General features: G+C 44.8%; 1 protein-coding gene across 1 annotated transcript in view; it reads left to right on the top strand.

The window, feature by feature from the left end:
* Window positions 1-1371: 1371 nt before the first annotated feature.
* Window positions 1372-22814, top strand: part of LOC126541454 (gonadotropin-releasing hormone receptor-like) — a 60079-nt gene continuing 38636 nt past the window's right edge. Inside the window, exon 1 of the mRNA XM_050188190.3 lies at window positions 1372-1422. The gene's annotated coding sequence lies outside the window, so the exon portion shown is untranslated. The remainder of the gene's footprint in view (window positions 1423-22814) is intronic.

A 22814-nucleotide genomic window follows, 5' to 3' on the forward strand; every position in this document is an offset into this window, starting at 1 on the left:
ATTTAAAAACCTCCGTTTAACCTGCACACTTTAAACGTTCGTGGTGTGTCACCGTTGACGTGGCCTCCATGCTCTCCAAATACATAATTGGCGCCTTCTTTCTTTTAGTGCTTACAGGATAGCGGTAAACGTGGCAACGCGTTTCAAGAAGTAAAACGCATCTAAAGATGTTGAAAACGTCTTTTATCAATTTTCAATGAGCTCATAATTCACCCGCGTGCTTTCTTGAGAAATTTCTCCGCACATCACCCCTAATGCCCCAAATTCTCTCTAAGTAGAAACCTAATGAATTAGCCAGTTCTCCGAGGACACCGGGAAAAAAAGGCATATAACATTTTCAAGTGCTTATAGTCACACTAATAGCCTCGCTGTAAAAGAGACGAAGATGAAAGAAGGATAAAATCATCGCATCTTTGAAGAACTGTACACACATTTAATAAAATGTACATATCTTTAAAAGAATACAGTGTCTCCACTGAAAAAAAAGTAAGAAAGAAGAAACTGGTAAACCTATTGTGCGTCCCCTGCTTCTTCTAACTCCACGCTTCTTTCTGTTTCGCTGCAAAATGTGGCATGTTTAGCCACAAAAGGCCCGGCTATCACAAAATCCTGGCTAAAGAACAATGCCAAAGAAGAGAAATAAAAAGCTAATATTTCAAGGCACTGTCAAAACAACTTTATAACGAAATACTGAGACATTAGCATGGCTAGCCCGTGGATCCCGTAAAGAAAGAACAGTAAAGAAAACCAGAAAAAGAAAGGTTATGAAATACAGAACATCCATGGATAAGTGATAGAAAGTTAAAAATGCAGATCCATGTTATACCGCTAGCAGAGGATTTATCAAGTGCTCTCAACTCGCGCTCCAGCTGCTCAAGAACGAAAAAGAAAGAAAATAATGAAAAAAGCTGTTTGCGTGATTGAACGCCATCTCGGGTATGCACCGCGTCGTCGTCCGTGCGGCCAATGCCACCGCTCTCAATTTCATACGCGACGAAGAAAGTTGCGACAGCCTTCCACTGAGTTCGGGTCCTACAAAGAAAAAAAAAAGCTCCTTGGGATCGTCACAGCAGAAGCGGGAGTTGTAAGAGGTTTGAGAGGAACGCTAGAAAAGGTGCACTAAGATGTATCGCAACGCGGAGGACGGCAGTTCAACCGCACCGTTGGAAGCGGTAGAGTTTGGGGGAGAGCGAAAGTTGGGGCGTGTGGGCGTACAAAGGGAGGGGGGGAGGAGAGAGGTGGAAAGAAGGAGGCAGAGAGGGCCTGAAGGGCACCGCCTGTGGCGTCACCTATACCTTGCCTTCGACAGAGAGCGGCGCGCGTGAAGTTCCATCGAGTGTGGCCACCCAGCGCTGCCTTCGCACTCGGGCGCCTGCGTCGTCCCCGGGCGCCTCGCGTTTTCGGATTACGGTCGCCAATTGGGTGAGTGGTGTTGCGCCTCGTGCGCGCTCTCCGCCACGCGTGCGTTGGCGCGTGTTTCTTTCGATATTTGCATACGCCAAGCCTTTCTCCGGGAACGAGACGTACGCATATCCGTAGGATTTGGTTGTTATTCGTCGTAAATTCAACATACACTGAGAATATGAACACTCCCGGGAGGAGGAGGAGGAGGAATAAACTTTATTTGTGCACAGCAGATTTGAGACCTAGGCCTCTATCTAAATGACGGCCTCGAGCCCTTGGGCCCTGGCGGCATCTTCGGCCTGCTGGATTGCCTTGAGTTGGTCTTCCGGTGCACAGCTGAGCAACGCGGTCTCCCACTGCTTTCTGGTCTTAATTATTTTATTCTGTATGGGTGTACGAGGACAAGCCCAAACAATATGTTGTAGGTCCGCCCTTTCTTCACAGAATCTACATCTATCCGTGTAAAGGTCCGGGTAGTAGCGGTGGTAGGCCACCGGGTTCGGATATGTATCTGTTTGTAAGAGGCGCCATGCCGTCGCTTGCCGTCTATTTAACGAGGAGTGTGCCGGGGGGAAATGGGCCCTTCCCAATTTATAGTGTTTGGTGATCTCGTTAAAGCTGGTCATCCGGTCTCTCTCCGTTCCCAGTATTTGTTGCGTGTCACCTGCTCGGCCTGTCAGTGCTCGAGCCAGGTTGTGCGCTATTACGTTCCCGGGAAGGGAGGAGTGTGCGGGTGCCCAAATAATGTGGATGTCGCGATCTTCACGAAAGTTGTTTAAAATTCTCAGTGCTTCCGGCGAGATTCTTCCCTTTGCATAGTTCTTGACGGCTGTCTTGCAGTCGCTTACTACGATGTTAGCTTCCGTGGAGGCTATTGCCAGTGCTAAGGCATCTTCCTCCGCCACCTCTGCCTTCCATGTTTTTACCGTCCCACTAACTCTGCAGTCACCCTCTAGACTCGTAGCAACTATGGACATACTATGTCCATTTGCGTACTCCGCCGCGTCCACATAGACCACGTCCCTCTCCCGGGAAAAATTTTTTTTTTTGAAGTGCGCATATTTTGCGGATACTTCTTAAGCAATAGCTTCGTTTCCTGCGCGTAACGCGATGCAGAACACAGATTGCGATTTCCTAGGTATACTTTGTGGCGCAAAATACATTTCTGGAAAAGGGACAGAAGAAAGGGAGACAGTGAAGCGCCAAACTACCAACTGTTTAATGACAGCCTGAACAAACGTATAGAAGAAAATACAACTTCCGCTCATGCGCAGATAGCCAAGGTGGGACAGAACAACGTGGTCATGATAACATACTTTGTATGAAGCACATTTCTGCGGAATATAATACGATAGATGTATCGCTGACACAATCAGACCCTTTCTTTTTAATATAAAACGCTTCCAACAACTCCCTTGCAGTTTGGTCCCTACTTCTGCCAAGAATCAATACTCGTTCAAAGCATGGTCTACAACCACAGGCTTTACAGTGCGCAGGAAGATGCGCGTTCTCACTCTTGCCGATGCTATTAGCGTGCTCCCTCAGTCTGTCATTAATGCAACGTCCCGTTTGTCCGACGTATGACTTGCCGCAATCTAGGGGTATTTCGTAGACCACCCCTTCGACGCAGTCTCTGAAATGTTTGGCGTGCTGCTTCTGGCAGCCCCGCGGCCCCTCGCGTGTGATCCGGGGGCACAATTGAGCTAACTTGTTGGGAGCGGAAAAGACAACCGGAATGCCATATCTGGTAGCAACCTTCTTGAGGTTATGGCTCACACGGTGCACATAAGGTACTACTTCTGGCTTTACTCGCTCCCTTTCCTTCGAGTGCGTTTTCCCACTCGCAGCAGTAGTTTTCAGCTTCTGTAGGAGGGACTCGACCACGGCATTTAAGACAGACTGAGGGTAGCCTGCTTTTTGAAGTCTCTCAAGTTGATGGAAAAAACTCGCCTGCATTACATGCACACATGACTTGCGCAGAGCCGATTCCAGGCAAAGTAAGGCCATTCCACGCTTCACAGTTTTAGAGTGCGCTGAGTCATATTGTAGCAATTCTTTTTTACCTCGAGGGAGGTACGCACAGCAAACGTGATCACTCTTAAGTGTTAGGTTAAAGTCTAAAAACTGCAACGAACTGTCCTTCGGAAGCTCGTTAGTAAAAGTAAGTCCTTTTGCGTTTGCTCTAAAAACATCCAAAAGCTGCTCAACCATTTCATGGCATGGCAAGGGGCATCTATTGTCAATAACAACTAAAAAATCGTCAACGTATCTAAAAACTTTAAGAACATTAGGATGAGATGAAGTGAAAACACATTGTAGTGCGTGGTCAAAGTAGGATAAAAAGATGTCACATAAAATGGGTGCTACACGTGAACCAATGCAGATGCCCTCTTTCTGCAAAAGTATGCCATGTTCAAAAGTTACAAAGGTGCGGTTGAGATAAGCTTCCAAGAGGGAAACAAAATTCGAAGTCCCGTTCACTAATAATCGTTCGAAACGGGGCATCAACCTTATGGGTCTTCGCACTGAAGAAAGCTCGAAGAGAATCTTTTTTACTCTTTTTTACTCTTCGAGCTTTCTTCAGTGCCAAGACCCATAAGGTTGATGTCCCGTTTCGAACGATTATTAGTGAACGGGATACGTGGCAATATCAAGTCAGCAGTTTTTTGTTAAAATCCCTGCGGCTTCTTCAACTCAATGACCCTTTCTTGACTAGAAACTCGGATGAAGTTTTTGAATATTTCCGTGACAGCCAAGAAATAGGCTATGTGTTCTCCGTTGATGTAAATGACCTTTTTTACTCGGTTCCGCATACTGAACTTCTAAAAGCCGTTAAGCAGTGCATTGACAAAAGGGGTGAAGCTAATTTTGTGTCTAAAATGGAGATGTCGGCTTCGAATTTTGTTTCCCTCTTGGAAGCTTATCTCAACCGCACCTTTGTAACTTTTGAACATGGCATATTTTTGCAGAAAGAGGGCATCTGCATTGGTTCACGTGTAGCACCCATTTTATGTGACATCTTTTTATCCTACTTTGACCACGCACTACAATGTGTTTTCACTTCATCTCATCCTAATGTTCTTAAAGTTTTTAGATACGTTGACGATTTTTTAGTTGTTATTGACAATAGATGCCCCTTGCCATGCCATGAAATGGTTGAGCAGCTTTTGGATGTTTTTAGAGCAAACGCAAAAGGACTTACTTTTACTAACGAGCTTCCGAAGGACAGTTCGTTGCAGTTTTTAGACCTTAACCTAACACTTAAGAGTGATCACGTTTGCTGTGCGTACCTCCCTCGAGGTAAAAAAGAATTGCTACAATATGACTCAGCGCACTCTAAAACTGTGAAGCGTGGAATCGCCTTACTTTGCCTGGAATCGGCTCTGCGCAAGTCATGTGTGCATGTAATGCAGGCGAGTTTTTTCCATCAACTTGAGAGACTTCAAAAAGCAGGCTACCCTCAGTCTGTCTTAAATGCCGTGGTCGAGTCCCTCCTACAGAAGCTGAAAACTACTGCTGCGAGTGGGAAAACGCACTCGAAGGAAAGGGAGCGAGTAAAGCCAGAAGTAGTACCTTATGTGCACCGTGTGAGCCATAACCTCAAGAAGGTTGCTACCAGATATGGCATTCCGGTTGTCTTTTCCGCTCCCAACAAGTTAGCTCAATTGTGCCCCCGGATCACACGCGAGGGGCCGCGGGGCTGCCAGAAGCAGCACGCCAAACATTTCAGAGACTGCGTCGAAGGGGTGGTCTACGAAATACCCCTAGATTGCGGCAAGTCATACGTCGGACAAACGGGACGTTGCATTAATGACAGACTGAGGGAGCACGCTAATAGCATCGGCAAGAGTGAGAACGCGCATCTTCCTGCGCACTGTAAAGCCTGTGGTTGTAGACCATGCTTTGAACGAGTATTGATTCTTGGCAGAAGTAGGGACCAAACTGCAAGGGAGTTGTTGGAAGCGTTTTATATTAAAAAGAAAGGGTCTGATTGTGTCAGCGATACATCTATCGTATTATATTCCGCAGAAATGTGCTTCATACAAAGTATGTTATCATGACCACGTTGTTCTGTCCCACCTTGGCTATCTGCGCATGAGCGGAAGTTGTATTTTCTTCTATACGTTTGTTCAGGCTGTCATTAAACAGTTGGTAGTTTGGCGCTTCACTGTCTCCCTTTCTTCTGTCCCTTTTCCAGAAATGTATTTTGCGCCACAAAGTATACCTAGGAAATCTAAGCACCAACTCGCCCAAGAAGAGGTCCTTTTGGAACAGATTGCGACTTTTGCCCCGAGGAACCTGTGGCTGCATTTGGAGCTCGCACCGAGAGCATCTCGTCGGAAATGCAGTATGGGGCGAACATTGCATTTCCTCGACATTTGTACTGTGATACCACCGCACCTGGGGATGTTGCGTCAGTTTTTCTCTTTCAACGTGTTTCAAAAGAAAAAAAGAAACGAATCGTGTGCCAGACTTCTTCCTCGTCCTCTCTTCCTGACCTAATCAAACAAATCACGTTTGCTGTCTACAATTCAGCATTGGAGGACATTTAGCCAAATATTCCGAACTCATAGCTAAAACTCACTGAGAAAAAAAAATGGATGTTGCCTCTTACTGTCTATAAAGGGTTAAAGGTTGATTAAGGTTTATATACGCATGCAGCCACAACTCAACGCAATATTGGGTTGTTTAAGTTGGTTTCAAGGAAACTGCTGGCTTCTTTCTCGAGGTGCTAACCTTTCTGAAAACTTTCGAACAGAACGATGAACAGGCTACAAGCGAAAGCACATATCCGCTGCGTAGTTAGAGTTCAGTTTCAGTTCGTTGCATGTAGTATAGTTACAAAATATGTATCTATATGTAAAGAAAGGTCCCAGTGTAAATAGACTGTAAAGAAGACCTCCCTTTTCTATAGCTCATAATAAAAAATCTAAATATGCACCAGCTATACTAACTACAAAACACGGTGCATTTCTGGGGTCAGTTGGAAATACGAAAAAATATTTTTATTAACCGAAAAATATTATTGTTAAAAACGGTAACCAACGGAATGGCTACGTCATGTGAAAAATTTTACGAAAGTTTCATTTAAAGTTCAGATCAAAAGCGTTGTTTCGGAAAGTCAAGCCTCATGGGCAGTCAGTTCCCGTTGTTAATTCATTCTTAAACACGAAACAATTTTCCCAGAATAGGCGTATTCTTTGAACTTGTCGAGTTACAGTAGACGTCATGTCCCGCCTGTGATATTATCAAGCTTCAAAGCTAACTTATAATGCAGTTCTTACTTATGTATCTTTTATTGATTTATTTAATAATTTATTTATTCATTCATTAAATTGACTTCACGGGCTCAAGAGTTTGGAGGGGGATTAGAGCAAAGAAAAAAATGCGCAGATTGCACATATCACAGAACTTTACGCTGAAATGTTCAACCGCTAAAATTATCTCCGTGGTGTCCGGTCGCAACAAGCGGCATCTGAACCAAATCTTCAATTGTTTCCCTCTGAAAAACTGACACGTTAAACATCGGTTCTTGTGGACTTCCTAGAAGGGACGTCCAGTCATTCAGCCACGACGCGAATGTCTACTTTGTCATCGCATTTGTCTGCTATACAGCTCATTTCCGTTAGCTAAAATGCCGTGGTACAGGTGGGCTGGCCTGGTCTCCTCTTCAGTCGCAGTTATATGTTCCTGCGATTGGCGTCACACCCAGCACAGGCTTAGAAACTGCACTGCCATTTGCCTGTAGCGAGGAGGTTGCTGTCACACGAAAGCAACACTTTGAGAGCATTACACATGTGCAACGTCCCGAAGTTGTCCGCGCACAGACAGGCGCGGGATCAACAAGGCGCTTTCGGCATTCTAGGAAGACATTGGGCTTGGGCAGCGGCAAGGACAGGAACATTATTTAAACGGAAGGACAGCGCAAAACCGATAATCAGAAATAAGGCAAGGCAGACGATAGCACCTGTCATATAAATTTTGTCCATGTCCTTCTCTTTGTTTATTTTTTTCTCCCAAGCTCAAATTTTAAAGGAACTAGCCCTCAACTGCGTATTAGGCAGAAAAAAATGTTATTATGGAGTTCAGATGGTGGATATGCCGCCAAGGCTTTCGAAAGTTGAGAACGACTTGTATAACTAGAACAGCAACAATAACGCAACCACATCATTCGAAGAAGTTCATCCGCGGGGACCTACGCAGTGAATCTGCCAGCAGGGCGTTTTCGACACGTCCGAAGCTCCTGCCTTCATCCTTGCTGCAAAGTTTGACGCAGGTAACTACCACGTGGCAATCACTTCTGTGGTATTTCATAACAATTTACCCATTTTGTCTGTACGCCATCTTGTTGGAACATGCGTTTTCTTGGCCTCTTTCTTATCGCGAACGCTCTAATGCATCGACGATTTATGTCGAAAGTCATTAGGTGAGGAGCAAAAAAATAATAACAATAATGACACTGTGCGCGCACAGGTGAGAAAAGTTCTAAAAAATCGGGCAAGGTTATATCTGCCTAAAGGCAACGAAATCACTTCAACTATGCGGCGAAATTTGAAAACTATGCGGCTGATGTGTGAAACACCTGTGGCGTTTTCAGAGAGCTAGCCGTTCTCGCCGAAATGCTCGACTACACATCTTTGCGGAGCTCTTTATATGGTTTGAGTTACAGTAGACCATATTGAGATATTTCCGACACCATGCCTCAATTTGAGCTTGCTTATTGTACCGATGGTAAGCGCTAGCAAAACAAAGCGTGTTTGCAGATTTATAAGTGTTATTTTGAACGTGTGTGGTACGGACCTGTAAAACATTAGTACAATATATCACATACAAGCGTACCGTTCTTTTAGACCTTTTGCGTATTCAAATGAAGTGGACATTCGAGGAGCAACGGTTCGATACCTAATTAGCGAGTTTATTGAGAGAAAATCTTAATTGGCAAAGTATGCGCATTTTTCGCAGAACATATTTAGCAGGATAAGGACATATAACTTTATTTAAAATAACCGTTCATGTGGAATGGAAGTCCTTCAATATATTTCGCCGCTATCGCTAGAAAAACAGCAAATGCTACGCAGCAGGCTTTTGTATCTACCAAAACGAATGCGTATTTGTTGTTGCTAGATTTTCTATTATCCCTGACGGGTAAGTCAAATGAGCACAAAAAAAGAAAGAAAGAAGAACGGAAAGAAATAAACAAGCGCGCACAGAACGTGTAGAAAAGAATTGTCCGACGACTCTGAAGTAAATTGATTGTCTATCATTGTTATTGGAAGAAGGGACAGCGACGCTTATCGTCATCCCTAACCTGTCGATTGCAAACCAGAATTATTCACGATTATGGGAAATAGATTTAAGCGAAGAAACGGGGCTTTTGATCGGGAGAAATTCAGAGATGACTGACACGACCACTCGCGTCTGTCGCCTGTGTCTTGTTCAAAAGCGCTGTTCCTTCACTAAAGTATGCAGCGACCAATCCAAGTTAGGACAATGTTGGAACTAGATTTTCGTGGTTGGACTCCACATATCAATTTGGTTGCTTGCAACATAACGATTAGTAATGCGTAACATAAACACAAGTGACGTATACAGTCCCAAGGACATGCCAATTCTGCGTTTTGTCTTTCTACAAAGAATATGAACCATACGCAGAGCCGACATGATCAGTTTAGTTTCTTCTTAGGCTGCACGCTTCTTCCGTTAGAAGCATTTCTGAAGCATCTGCTCGATGTCCACAATGTAGACCTGCGCATCCGTGAACCGACCAGGCTCCTCATTCTGCAAAGTTGTTTCGTTTTCCTTTTTTTTTTCGCTCTTTATTGATTGGCTAGCATGTTTCGTTGCAACTGGAATCGGTTGCTTGGTGCGCGCCGCTTGATAAGACGAAGGAAAAAATTGAAACGTTGCCACATCCCACATCCCAAGAAACGTGTGCCCCTATTACAACCGAGGCAGAAGAAAGGCAAGAGCCGAGGCTCTTCTCCGTTCACTCGGCAGGGAGAGAAACGCGCGCTTTTCCGACGCAGCCGGATATCCGGACGGCCATAAACACACCGCCGTAGTCATAGACACAGACTCCAAAATGAGAATCGCCTGCAGCGTATACACCAATCACTCGGAAACAGCGGAGGAAATAGCCATCGCGGTGGCCCTCACAGATCAGGAATGCGAAGTCGTACTATAAGCGACTCGCAAACGGCAATAAAGAACTACGACAAAGGTTGAATTTCCAAGGAAGCCCTGACCACTCTGGCCAAAGCGGGCAGATCCAAAACCGCGAGCTCGAGGATCATATGGTTCCCCATGCACGTCACCATGAAAAACCACGCGCTCCCGAACCTAAACGAGGCGGCGCACCGGACGGCTCGAGACATGGCCCGCTGCGCCGAACAGGGCAACGCCTCTCGCACGATGGCCAACAATCCTCGCGCAGAACGGGATAGCATCACTAGATACAATGACATAAACAGTGCATATATAAACGCTAGATGGATATACCGACAGCCGAGTCCCAAAATAAGCAGGAGGCAGGCCGTCACCTGGAGACAACTCCAGACGAACATGTTCCCTAATCCGTTCCTGTCTGAAACGTATCTTCCCAGATAAGCGTCAGGACGACATGAGCAAATTGTGCCACGAAGGACCAGAAACACTCAAACACATGTTGTCGGCGTGCAACGTAGTATAGGAAGGATAGCAGTTGCTCTGGATACCCTGTCGTCGAGGTGGGCCGCCGCTCTGCGCAGCTCAGACGACGGCATCCGGACGTGGTCAGTCCAGCAAACCCATGAGGTGGCGTTCAGGCAGAGCCTCGACTTTCGCCCGGGTCACGTTAAACCTTGCCGGACGTTCAATAAAGTGGTATCCATCCATTCATTGCCACATAAGGGCGCGGTACTCTATTTAATAAACTCCCGTTTAGCAGGTTTGCACGAGATGTGTCAATAAACATCGTCTCGAGCTAAAGGAAATGATGAAACAGGCGTCAGTCGCCTAACACTACACGTTACGTGAAATAGGGCTTGAGAGATCGCTTTGAACGCGCAATACAGAGTATCAGCATGTAATGCCTCTCGATATTTGACTCCGAAATAAAACACAGCTTTAGCGCACTCAGAGGCTTCAATGGAGCATTACGGTTCCAAAATTAGAAAGCGTGAACGTGAACTGTTTCTAATTACCTTTCTTTTCTTTACAATCTTTATTTCTTTAGAGCGAAGCTTTTAGGCGCCCGTAGCTGGGTTGATCGTCGGCGTCCCTATGCGTAACCGGGCCAATGCGCTCGTGCCACTGCTCGCGCGTTCGTCGTCGTCTTCTACCACAGCTGGCTCCGATGCCAGTCATCATGCCACTGCCCCTCCCTCTGCGAACGCGCTGATGGCACTGTCCTACAAAATTCCCTAGATCTAAAAAGTAGAACATCTAGGGACTTTATGGCCCACTGCCAGTCCGCGCGGTGATGTCGGTCTCAAATTCTTCGCCTTCATTTATCGCGAAATGAAAACACGCGTCGAGCTGCGCTCACGTTTCTCACTAGGGAGCATCGTAATCGTCGAACATTTCTTTTTTCAAGCAATGTGCGGTTTCCGTTTGCCTGCATTACGCAATCTTCCTGGTTATTATGTGAGGAACAAATGCGATAGCGAGATCCGATGTTACACGGCGCTGTGTTCTCTGCTGCAGACGCCAATGTTTCAAATCGATTGGCATTGAAGAAAAAAGTGGATGGATCTTATGAGCTTCCCCTTTGGAAAGGGGCGGCGAGTTGCGTCACCAAGCTCTTGCTATTATACTGCCTAATGTCCTGTCTAGGTTAAAAAAGGAAAAGAAAAATATCCACAATGAATTCGCATAACCAAAGTTTCTGACTCCCTACTGTGAACTTTCTTTTTGTACATCTCGTTTTTTGTGGTTTCCCTACTTCCACCAATCTTCCAATCGCCTGTTATAATCTCTATTGCACACATTTTTACTTTCTTCCTGTTCTCGCTGAACCCAAGGTCTTCAAGGAGGCCAGCCTAAATGGACCGATGGGCAGATATCTCCACATTCTAATAAAACATGCTCCATTGTTCCCCTAAAGCTTTACCGCAGCAAGCACCATGCTTCTTCTTCTTTCATATATGTCGCTTTATAGGTGCGTGTTCTAAGGCATCCTGATCTCACTTCGAAAAGTAATGAACTTCCCTTTGAGTTATCATAAATTGTTTCTTTCCTGATTTCGTTTTTTTCCTCTTAAGTAGTTACTCATGGCAAGCTTCTTTTCCGTTGTGGCCACCCATGAGATTGTTTCAGCCTCTCTGACTTTCCGCTTGACGTTGCTTGTTGCTGTGTTGCTCACAGTACAGACCGCATACTTGCTTGCAAGCATCCTATAGTTATTTTACTCTACTGTGAATCAATGTGTTTCCTGTACAAATATCTGAACACCATTTCAGCCCGTTTAGTTTCTTCAATATTCCTCAGTTGTTCTTCATAATCAATTTTACTGTGAGCTTCCCTCACTTCAAAACTAATCCAGCCCATATCTCCCTGCGCAGCTTCATTTGTAGTCTTCCCGTGAGAGCTCAATGCGACGTGTCCCGCTGACCTTTGGTTGCAATCTAATCCTGATTGTGCCCTTAATTTCAAGCAAGCAACCGCATTTCCAAATGTAATTCCTGGAACCGATACACATTTTCACATACCCCGGGGCACTTCGTACCTATTGTATCCCCATAGCGCTCTGTGTTTCATTATGGCTGCATTTCTCTTCCCCTTTACTGGTATTGTTTTTTCCTGTGTTTCCATATATCCATTGCCTTCATTTATCCATATACCAAGATATTTGTATTATTTTACTCGAGGTATTTCCTGGCCCTGTATTGCCACTGTCTGTTCACTGTTTTCATTGAATACCATAACACCCGATTTTCTCACACTAAATTTTAAACCTAAATTGTTGCCTTCCTGTCCACAGATATTAGCCAGACGTTGCAAATCACTTTGATTGTTAGCTAACAGCACAATGTCGCCCGCATAAAATAAACCTGGAATCTGCTGCTCTACTACTGTACCCGCTTGTTTGTATGATAGATTAAACCTGATATTACTTCCTTCTGCCCTCTCCATCCTCACCATGTACATCATAAACAGCAGTGAGGATAAAGGGCACTTCTGCCTCAGTCCCTTGTTGATATCAACTTTCTCCTCGCTTCTCGTCCCTTACCATGAACGCAAACGGCATTTTCTAAGTACATTCTCTCAAAAGCTGTAGACAATCGTTGCCTAAGCCTTCCCCTTCCAGAATATCCGACAAAATCTTGCGATGTAGGCTGTCATACGCTCCTGTAATGTCTAAAAAGGCCACATATAACTGTCTGCTTTCTAGTCTTCATATTTCAATACACTCAGTAAGTACAAATAAGTTGTCATTCAAACGCCTACCTAGTGTGAAGCCATTCTGAAGTTCTCCCAAAATGCCATTATTCAGTGCCCATACTGGCAACTTTAATTTGATTGCCTGCATTGCTAACCTGCATATTACCGATGCATTGGTCAACGGTCTATGCCAGTGAATGTTATCTTTCTCCCCCTTATCTATATAAATTACATTCATTCTACCTTGTCGCCAACTGTCTGGTATTCTTCTCTATATTAAAGTTTTTTACACTGATTTCACCAGAGGTTCCTTACGTTTTGGTCCTAGTTCATTAATCAGCCTAACGAGAACCTCGTCTAGCCTTGTGGCTGTGCGCTTAGGAATTTTCTATTCGGCTTTCTTCCAGTTGAAATTTAAAATTAAATTATGGGGTTTTACGTGCCAAAACCACTTTCTGATTATGAGGCACGCCGTAGTGGGGGACTCCGGAAATTTCGACCACCTGGGGTTCTTTAACGTGCACATAAATCTAAGTACACGGGCGTTTTCGCATTTCGCCCCCATCGAAATGCGGCCGCCGTGGCCGGGATTCGATCCCGCGACCTCGTGCTCAGCAGCCTGACACCATAGCCACTGAGCAACCACGGCGGGTTCCAGTTGAAATTTGTCGGCACCAGTTCCTTCTCCATCTGGTTCTCTTTCATGCTCATTTTTCTTGAACAACAACCTCGTCACTGCCTTGGAAAGATCCGGCTGTTATTTTTCGGATATAATTTATTGCCACTTTCCCTTCCAGTTTGTTTCCATGTTTGTCCAAGATATGTTGTATTGTTGTTGAGTTCCTACCTAATAATTTTATGTAGTTCCAAAATATTCTAGGTGGGGCCTTTTTTTCTCACGTATTTTTGACAACCAACGTTCTCTTTCGCCTTTTATCTTTCCTTGCACCAGTATTTCAACCCTACATTTTTTCTCCCGGTATATTTCCCATTTACGATCCACTTCATCCTGCGGCAACTGCGGCTTCTTTGCCTGCCTGTGCCCTCGGGATGCTTTCTGTCGTTCGGCGATCGCTTCTGGTATCTCCCTGTTCCACCAGCTTCTTGGTTTCTTTTTTCCTTTCCAATGAACATGTTGTTTCTCTTTCCGTATTTCTGTCGTTATTACACTTAGAAGCTCACTATATTCCCATGTTTTACTTGGCCATTTGCCACGTTCTTCCTCGACTCTCGTGACTATATTTGTTATTTGTTCAGCGTTCAAATTTGGACAGGCCCTTTTGCACTTGCAATCTTTCCCAACTATATATCCCATTTTCAAAATAATGCGTTTATAGTCATTCTATATGCTGCTAAACCGTTCCTTGTCAGTTACCATTTCTGGCAACTTATCACGAATAATTTCTGTCATCAGACAGTAATGAATGACTGTTTGCTGGTTTCCCACTTCCCACGTGATCTGTCCTTCACATTTAGGCCCTGTATTCATGATAACGAGGTTATGTTGTTCACAAAGATCTAACATTGACTTTTAGTTGTTGTCGGTATAGCCATCTATATCCTGCATGGGGGCATTCACATCACGTAATAGGATAATTTCGGCATCATTCCCGAAACACTTATCAGCACTTAGGCATTCCACTAACTCTTGATTCTTCTCTGTGCAATTATTTCCGGTCCACAAATACGTTAGGCCCAGAAAGTTTTCTTTCCACTCATTGTACCTGATAAAGAAAGATGCTCTTGACATTTTGAATTTACTCTTTTCCTTTTGGCTTCCTGATGTAGGAGCATTCCGACTACTCCCCCCCCTTTCCTTCAGACTTAGTTCTGTTGTACCCTTTCGAAACATAATTCTCAATCACTGGCCGCTCTTCCGAGTCTCTAAGCTGCGTTTCTGTTACCGCACACATCCCTATCTGTTCTCCATTTAACTGTTCCTCAATCTCTGCCCAATTTTAGTTTCTTCTGGCCCCCTGCATGTTTATGTGGCCTATTGCATGGCGAGCTCTCTTTCTAGTTTTCCTCCTTTTTCTGTTATTGACGGCGATGCTACTCTGAGGTTCCCCTAGGGGACCTTCTTCATTACTACCTACTCTGGCCTCCTGAGCCCCCGTGTAGGCCCCTTAAAGAAGCAACAGGGTGGCCAGAAAGTCGCCAGCCCACTTCTCGTCCAAGCCTGTAATTGAAGTTGATCCCGTCTTATTCAAACCACCACACCTTCTCGCTTCGGTGTTTACTTCGACAAGCTCGAAACCTTTCTCTCGGCTCATTTTCCATATCGCCTCATTAGCAGCCACTACGGCTCTCTGTACGTGACTGTCACGTACAGGCACCTCCGGCACCGTGCACACCACGATCTGCACCTGAGGGGACAGATCGCGCAAGTCGTCTACACCCTTCGCCAAGTGCTGGGCTAGTCCTGTCCCGTTCCTGTTTAAGACGTCATTTAGCCCACCTGCTACTATGACAAGGTTGCGCACGTGGGCATTTTCCGAGAGCTTTGCGTTTGCTCGCGCCATGACAGAACCCAGTATCCGCCCTAGAAATGTCCCTACCGCCACTGTTTTATCGCCTTTCACCCTCTCCACAATTGCTTCTGAGTACCTAACCAGGTTGGAGTCACCGGCAATAATCACCCTTTCACTACAGCTCTTCCAGCTACCCTCTCCCCACGTTGCACGCATTCCACGTGCTTTCCTTACACTGCCACCTCGGGAGACTGTATTCCATTGTCATCACCATTCTCTTTGTTGATGGCGGCCATGTTCAGCTTTTCCTCGGCTGCTTGAAGTCTTTTTTTCCATCGCCTTCCGTGCATCACGCTCCATATTTAGCTCATTTTTGAGCTGTTCGACCTATTTCAGAAGCACATGCTCGAAATTCTCCATTTTCTTCAGCCTGGCATCGACATCACAGTGTCTGCCGATTGACGCAATTTCTTCTCCATTCTCATCCTTCCCCTCGTTTACCTTGAGGGACCCTCCACCCACTGCACGTTTTGCCACCTTTCTTGCCATGTGTTGCACTTAGCTTCTTCTAATGCAAACACCGAAGCTTTCAGAGCAGTTATCTAAATCTTTGCGTATACTGTGCGTATCCGATCAGCACAGTATCTAAATCCTTAAAATGCCACAAAGTAATTATCACCAATGTCTTAGAAGCAATAAATGCCTCACAGACTAAAGGTATGACACGTGTTCGCACGTGTACAGCCACGCGGAAACGTTCTAACTGTCCTACTAAAGCAATTAGTAAAGGCAAGGCGCAGAAGACCAGGACTCAAGAAGAACACAAATGACAGGACTGGCGCTGTCGTTTGTGTTGTTCTTGAGTCCTCGTCTTGTGCGCCTTGTTTTTACTAATTCAAACATGAACCAACTAGCCCAAGCAAGAGTTTTACTAAATCAGTATTCTCGATACCAAAGCACACAGTAAAACCACTACAACATATCAGTCTTGCCCTTTCCAAGCTACTATTTAAAGGTTACAAAGACTTAACTTCCCCCATGGTTGCACGTGTTGAAGCACGGGGCATTAAAGGACACTCTGATTACCCTGCGAAACCAAATATACACGAAACTCACCCGCGCACACGAAAAGGGAGACAAAAAGGAAAACTACCCAATTATAATTTAAAGGCTAAAAAATCAGCAAATCAAAAACAAAAGCAAGCTCAGTGCATGTACAAAAAAACTTATGATTTTGTCGCCGCCACGGAGCCCTGAAATAACATGTCCACACGCCACAATATCTCACAAATGCACAAATGCACAACTGCACAAACAAAGTGATTTAATAGCGAAAAATTCCCTGTGACGCAAAAAAATAATGAAAAACACAAAGACCAACGGGCAACTCTCAGCTGCTTTCTAAATTTCGCGCATTGCACTGTGCTAACCAGTCTTCATGAGGATTGCGCGCGGGTCAGCGAAAAGACATGGTTTGCGTTGCGAATGTTGTGCATCTTCTTTCATAAACATAACACGATATGTTATCAAAAATACACGCAGATCCAACGCACTCTAGTCATCTAGGAGACGCGAAGCTCTGTGCAAGTGCATAAACGAAATATCGAACTATGTTTATGGATTCTGTTTTCTATTGTGTTACTCATAATGGGCGCATTCCCAGTGGTGGCATGCCCAATGACCTAAGAATTTGGTAGCTCAAATTAAAAAGAAAACAGCATCAAAGAAGTTTTTGAATATCATGGCTATAACTTGGATATTATTAACAGGTCAGGGGTGTTTAGAGACCGACATCATATGTACAAATTCTGTGTCGTGCTCTATCTCTTTTAATTGCGAAAGTCAGAGGTGCACCCAGTGCCATTGTCGGTCAAAATTTCAGCCTACATATCAATCTACATGGCAAGAAACACGAAGACAGCACGCAAAATGCAGGGGAATGGACAAAAAAACAACCCTTCGCTTTGAAAGTTCCGAGATTAATTTTTTTTATTAGGGCGTGAGCAGACTTCACCGCACCACAGTTTCAGGGGTCGCGGCCTGCACCTTTCAGCTTTTTTTACACAAGGCACGATTCCAGCGCACCTCTTAGTCGCTTCTGAGCCTCGGTCGAAGAGAGTCACGTATTGGTGCCATGTTTTGATTTTGTACGTGGGAATAGTCAAACTGTAATGAATCTGGATTCTCTTAATTAGTGTGAACAGGAGTTATGCGTGCCCCCGACACCTGGATATAGGTTTAGAACTTGCACGTGATCCTGAGCAGACCAGCCAATTACCAACAGCTGGCTGCTCTTGTCTTGCGGAGTTCACATCTTGGGCGACTGTATACGTGCTAGTGAGTACGTGTCCGAGGAGACAAGTTGGGACACTGAATGCGCGAACTTTCGTCGTCACTTTCACAGAATAGATACATGACACTGGGTAGGCGCAAGAATCGAAAAGCATAACTACTGGCAAAAAGTGACGAAATCGGTAAAATAAAATCGAAGAAGTCGTCACTAGTACTGCGCAAGAAGTATAGAAGGGAAGGAAAATGGGACCAGAGCCTGCCATCAGCGAAGTGCGTGGAGCAACAGAACAGTGTAGAAAAAGTCGGCAACTAACAATTTAAGTCGGCTACAGTGAAACGAAGTAGTCGGCAAGAGAAACAGTTAAGTGCGGATCAAGTTATGGGAACTATAGGGTATCAGAGCTTGCGTTGAGCGAGGCATGTTGAGCTAACATAAATCTGACGAAGAGGGACAAGGGAAGAAACTGCTGTAAACATCAAGAAAAGCATCGCCTATCCCCGATTCACACACGTGAATATAATTCACCACACGTTATTTTTTTTCTGTCCACGTGAATTCCCACTACCTGAATGCAATGAAGCGCATTTCAGACATGGCCGACTTCATTTCAGGGCCCTACCTTAAGCCATCGGTAACCGCCAGTACTGCCCGAAACACACGCGACCATCTTAAAGAGACTACAGTTGGACAAGCCATTCACCGATGTGCATACGTTGTTCGCATAGGAATTACTAGCACCGCATCCTACACGTAAGCTCCTGCTGCGAGTAAGACATCATCAGAGACTTTTTGTGCCAGTGACACCAGTTATTGTGCGAACGGGTGATCACTCACCGCTGGGCTGAACAAGTTGCACACTCAGCTTCTGATGCCCAGATACAACTCTTTTACGTTCTGTCGGGCCATGGTGAAAACTAAAAGCCATAAACCAATAAGTGTCATAAAAGGATACTAGTCTGGGAGTTTCAGAGCTTGACTTAGAAGAGAGGAATTTTAACGGTATCTAGAAAGGTTAGTCTCGCGACAGGCTTGGCAAGCTATACGAAGGCGAAACTCAAAGAAAGGAGTTGAGAAAAAAAAAGAAGAAAATAACGCACACCCACCAGCACATACACGCTCGCTAGATACACTTGCACAATGGTTTCCAGCGTCTAATTTAGGTCTGCATCGCGAACCTGCATCAGAGCCAAGACACTGTCACGCTCCAAGAATGTCCCCTAGATTAAATGGTGTGTCATATCGCGTGTTTAGAGCGTTCCTCAAGACACCCCTTGAAGTTGTAAAGTGTCTGCTAATAAAGATGGAGTGGCCCAAGTCCTCATCATTGCCGCAGGCTGGACACATTGGCTTTCTGAACAAATCAATTTTAATCAGTGTCTCATGTAAGCGACATTCAATGTTACATCAAAAAGAAGACACCGGCTTTGCTGTCTTCTATACAAGAATGTCATGCGCACTTCGTATTTAAGTTTGTCACTGGATGAGAATTCCCATAATTTAACAGGGCAATTACCAGTGGTGGCGTGCTACAAATGAGCGTGCTTTTTAAGGCCGAACTGCATTTACAATGAATAAAAGACAGCACATGCTTTTTACAGTCAGAATCCCCTCTCTATGGTTTCTACGCATTCAGTTGCAAGTAAAGCACTAGAAGTGCTTTCTGTGGCTGAAAATATCCTAAAATATGCTTGCGCAGTTGATATTTGATATCGTTGATATTTGCAGGTACATTCGTACAGAAAAAAAGACAAACAAGCAATGGTTGAATAAATAATTTTATTATCATAAATGTGGCAATGGCTCAGCAGTTTTCTCGAAGTCTAAGCTTCGAGCTCGTCATAGCAGCGTCTGGCGTAGTAGCGACTTGCAAGTTGTAACAAAATTTTAGTTTTTAGAAATTGATCCTATGAGCTGTCGCATAAGTAGAAAAATGATCAAGTCTCTGAGCAGACTCGGGCACAAATAGTGTAAGTGCATTAATTTATGGAATAGCGCTGCATTATAATTACCCGGTCGTCAAAGCACTGGCAGCACTCGTTGGAAGTGACGGCTTGCTGCCATTCCGCAGAGTATATTACTGCATGCGCAGACCTATACACTAACGACTCGCGACAGAGGGTCGTTCAGTATCGGCTAGCCGCGCCCAAGCTATAGACTCGTGGTTTGGACCATGACCCACGCTAACGTGACGTGCAATGGCTTACATTCAGCTCGACAGCAGCTCGTACAGGGGCCCGCACGGTTATATATTAGCGGGTGAAAGGAAGCCTCGCGACACCCTTCCCATTTTCACCCTCCTTTCCCTCATTCACTCATGGTCAACTTTTCCTATAGAGCAGCTGCCACCAGAGATTCGGATACTTCAGAATAGAGTCCAACCTTAGTAATGCTTTATCATTACTAACCAGCAGATACGACACTGTTGCAGATCGCGCGCCTTTCTAGTATGCTCTGCATGTGGCCTTGAGCTATGATACAAGAAAATACACCACATGACGTTTCAGCGGCTTCCAAGTTGTTGGGGCTTCATGGATAATGAACACTTAGATAACGCTGCCCGGACCATCATCATACTTCGAATGCTAGCACGAGGTATCACGTCATCCGCTTGGAACACCACCAGTTTTCAAGGCAACGGTCTGCACCACCTGGACTCTTCTGTCCGCCTTCGCATCCGAGATGGACTATGTTGACGAGACGCTACTCTGCTTTATAGAATATGGCTAGGAGTGGATTTTACGAAGTACTCTGATTTCCGACTCGCATGGGCCGACAACACCATGTGTGATAACTATGGTAGTGATCAGACTATTTACCCCGTTCCGTGTGACTGTCGTCGCTACAATCTACAAAGACGATCGCAATCGCGATACAACGCATTGATCAAAAACCGTTATCAGGGGAAATCCTCTTAGCATGGCGACCTGACAAGGCACCGTGGTTGAGGACGGCGAGGGCACGTTTGCACGCTTTAATGTAAGCAGACCTGCACAAGCAGCTGTAGCCTGAATTGGTATTCGTGGTACTACAACTTCTACCGGGCCGTGATAGTGTGTGGTGATAGTGCCCACCTGTGAGTTTTTGTTTGTGCACTGTTTCCCTTTCTCTGTACTTTCCTATATCTTCATATTCCCCACTGTAATGTGGCAAACCAGATTACTCCGTCAGGTTAAGCTCGCTTCCTTTTCCTTTCTTCACATTTTCGTTCATCGCCACTGGCATCACGACCTGGCTACGTGCTGATAGGCTCCACCAGGGAGCAGCGTAACAGGGACAGTGCAGAGCGGTGAACGCTATGCATCAGACATGACCGGAACATTAAGCAATTGACCTTTACTGTAGCGACCTTGTCTTCGTACTTGCACGGCAACCGCTGTGTGGCATTTTGTTTATGCCACTGGCGCAGTGTGGCGAGTGCGCGCCCAAAGTAACGTGTTAGCTGAAGGCATACAAAGTAACAATAAAATGCAAATTAATCGGTATATCTCTGTCTGTCTGTCTGTCTGTCTGTCCGTCCGTCCGTCCGTCCGTCTGTCTGGTAAAAGCTTCTAAGTAATCAAGTAAGGTAATCGCTTTCAGAGCGTCCGTCCATCCGTCCGTCTGTCTGGTAAAAGCTTTTAAGTAATCAAGTAAGGTAATGGCTTTCAGAGATCACTTGAGTTTACATAGCTATTTATTCAAGCACATGAGGCAGCCCGAGGCCTCAATAGGTGAGACCAAACAAGCGTTCATTCCCACAAACTCAATATGGCCTACACGAACTACTTCAACCGCAAAATCCAACTGATGGACTCGCCAATGTGTTGTGTGTGTTACGCCCTTGATAACTGGAAACATGTTCTGTGCGACTGCTGCCGCTATTTATCAGACAGACAGTCTTTAAACGTGGCACTACACTTGCAACGGGAATCGAGCTTGGAAGTTGGAAGAGCGTCTCTATTAGTTGGAACAGAATCTCTATTATGTACGTGTGTGGGTGAGACTGCATTTTCTGTCTGTGAGTTTATGGCTGCACTGTGCATATCTATAAATAACACTCAGCACCTGAAGTAGCATACCACGCTGTCACCCTGGCTAACATGTCCACTATATTATTAAAGCTTGTATCTCACTTACTTGATATCTAACTTTTGGACTTACACCGAATCCGCCCAGGAGACCAAATTAAGGAAAAAAAGTTAGTCCTATATAAATGTATGTGTCCCTAATTTCAATGAGTGATGGTAGCGCATACCGAAAAGACAATGGCAACTCTTACTGATACGAACAACGAAGCTTATTAGTGTTTATCATTCCCCACGCATAGGGAATGTGCGCCAATAGCGGAGTTGAAGGTAATCGCTTTGAGAGGCCAGCTCAGTTAACGTTACTATATATTCAAGCTAATGATTCATCATGTCCATCCTTTGGGCTAGCGCTGACATTGAATCCCCCCAAGAGCACCTTAGAAAAACAAAAATAATGCTGATAAACGCCCACAAGTATTGGTAGGATGTAACACTAGAACTAAAAAAGCATATATTGTAATAACTGGCAAGATTAATCCGATTGCTGTGTGTGCTTTGACCACGTACTTTCAGGTTAGTCAATGTCCATAAAGTGAAGAGAAAACCTTTAAACGAAACTAGTCGCCACGTTATTGCGGTGTTCTAACTGTGTTAATTTACCCGCGCAGAGTGAGCTCGCTTAGTAATGAACGGAAAAATAGGGTCAAAATTCCTTTCTTTCTAAACGACCATTCTTACTTTTTATTCACAGACAATACCATTATTGGACAATCAGTGGCCAGAACTCTCCATGCGTGCAGACGATAATAATGCGGTAACAGCAAAAGGAAGCATTTTAGTTCTTCTGCTAGCAAAACCGTTAAGGCTGCAGCTCGTGAAGGCTAAGCGAAATACGACTACTGCTATGCTGGTGCACAGTGCGGCGTTTGGTAGTTTCGCATAGCGAAAAATACAAGTGTTTAATGAAACTAATACCGTAAATCATTTAAAGTAACGGCCTAAACCTTTTTTTTTTTGGTTCTTGCGCGAACATTTGGAATATAACGCTTACAGCTTATTTAAACCATTAGTTGTATGGCCCTTATTGAACTTAAATGAAGAAGCTTCTTGTCCGCCGCAATGCATAAGCTAGATTTGTGACATAAGCGGTGTAGACGTGTTCCAAAACTACGTGGTGTTGGGATAGTTTATCTTCAGAAAAACGCGTGTTGGGTGCATTTTGCGCGTAACATTGTTACTTCTGAGCCTACACTTATTCTATGGTGCAATCTGCGCGCA

This window comes from Dermacentor andersoni, chromosome 2, assembly GCF_023375885.2.
Source record: "Dermacentor andersoni chromosome 2, qqDerAnde1_hic_scaffold, whole genome shotgun sequence".
Taxonomy (NCBI): domain Eukaryota; kingdom Metazoa; phylum Arthropoda; class Arachnida; order Ixodida; family Ixodidae; genus Dermacentor; species Dermacentor andersoni.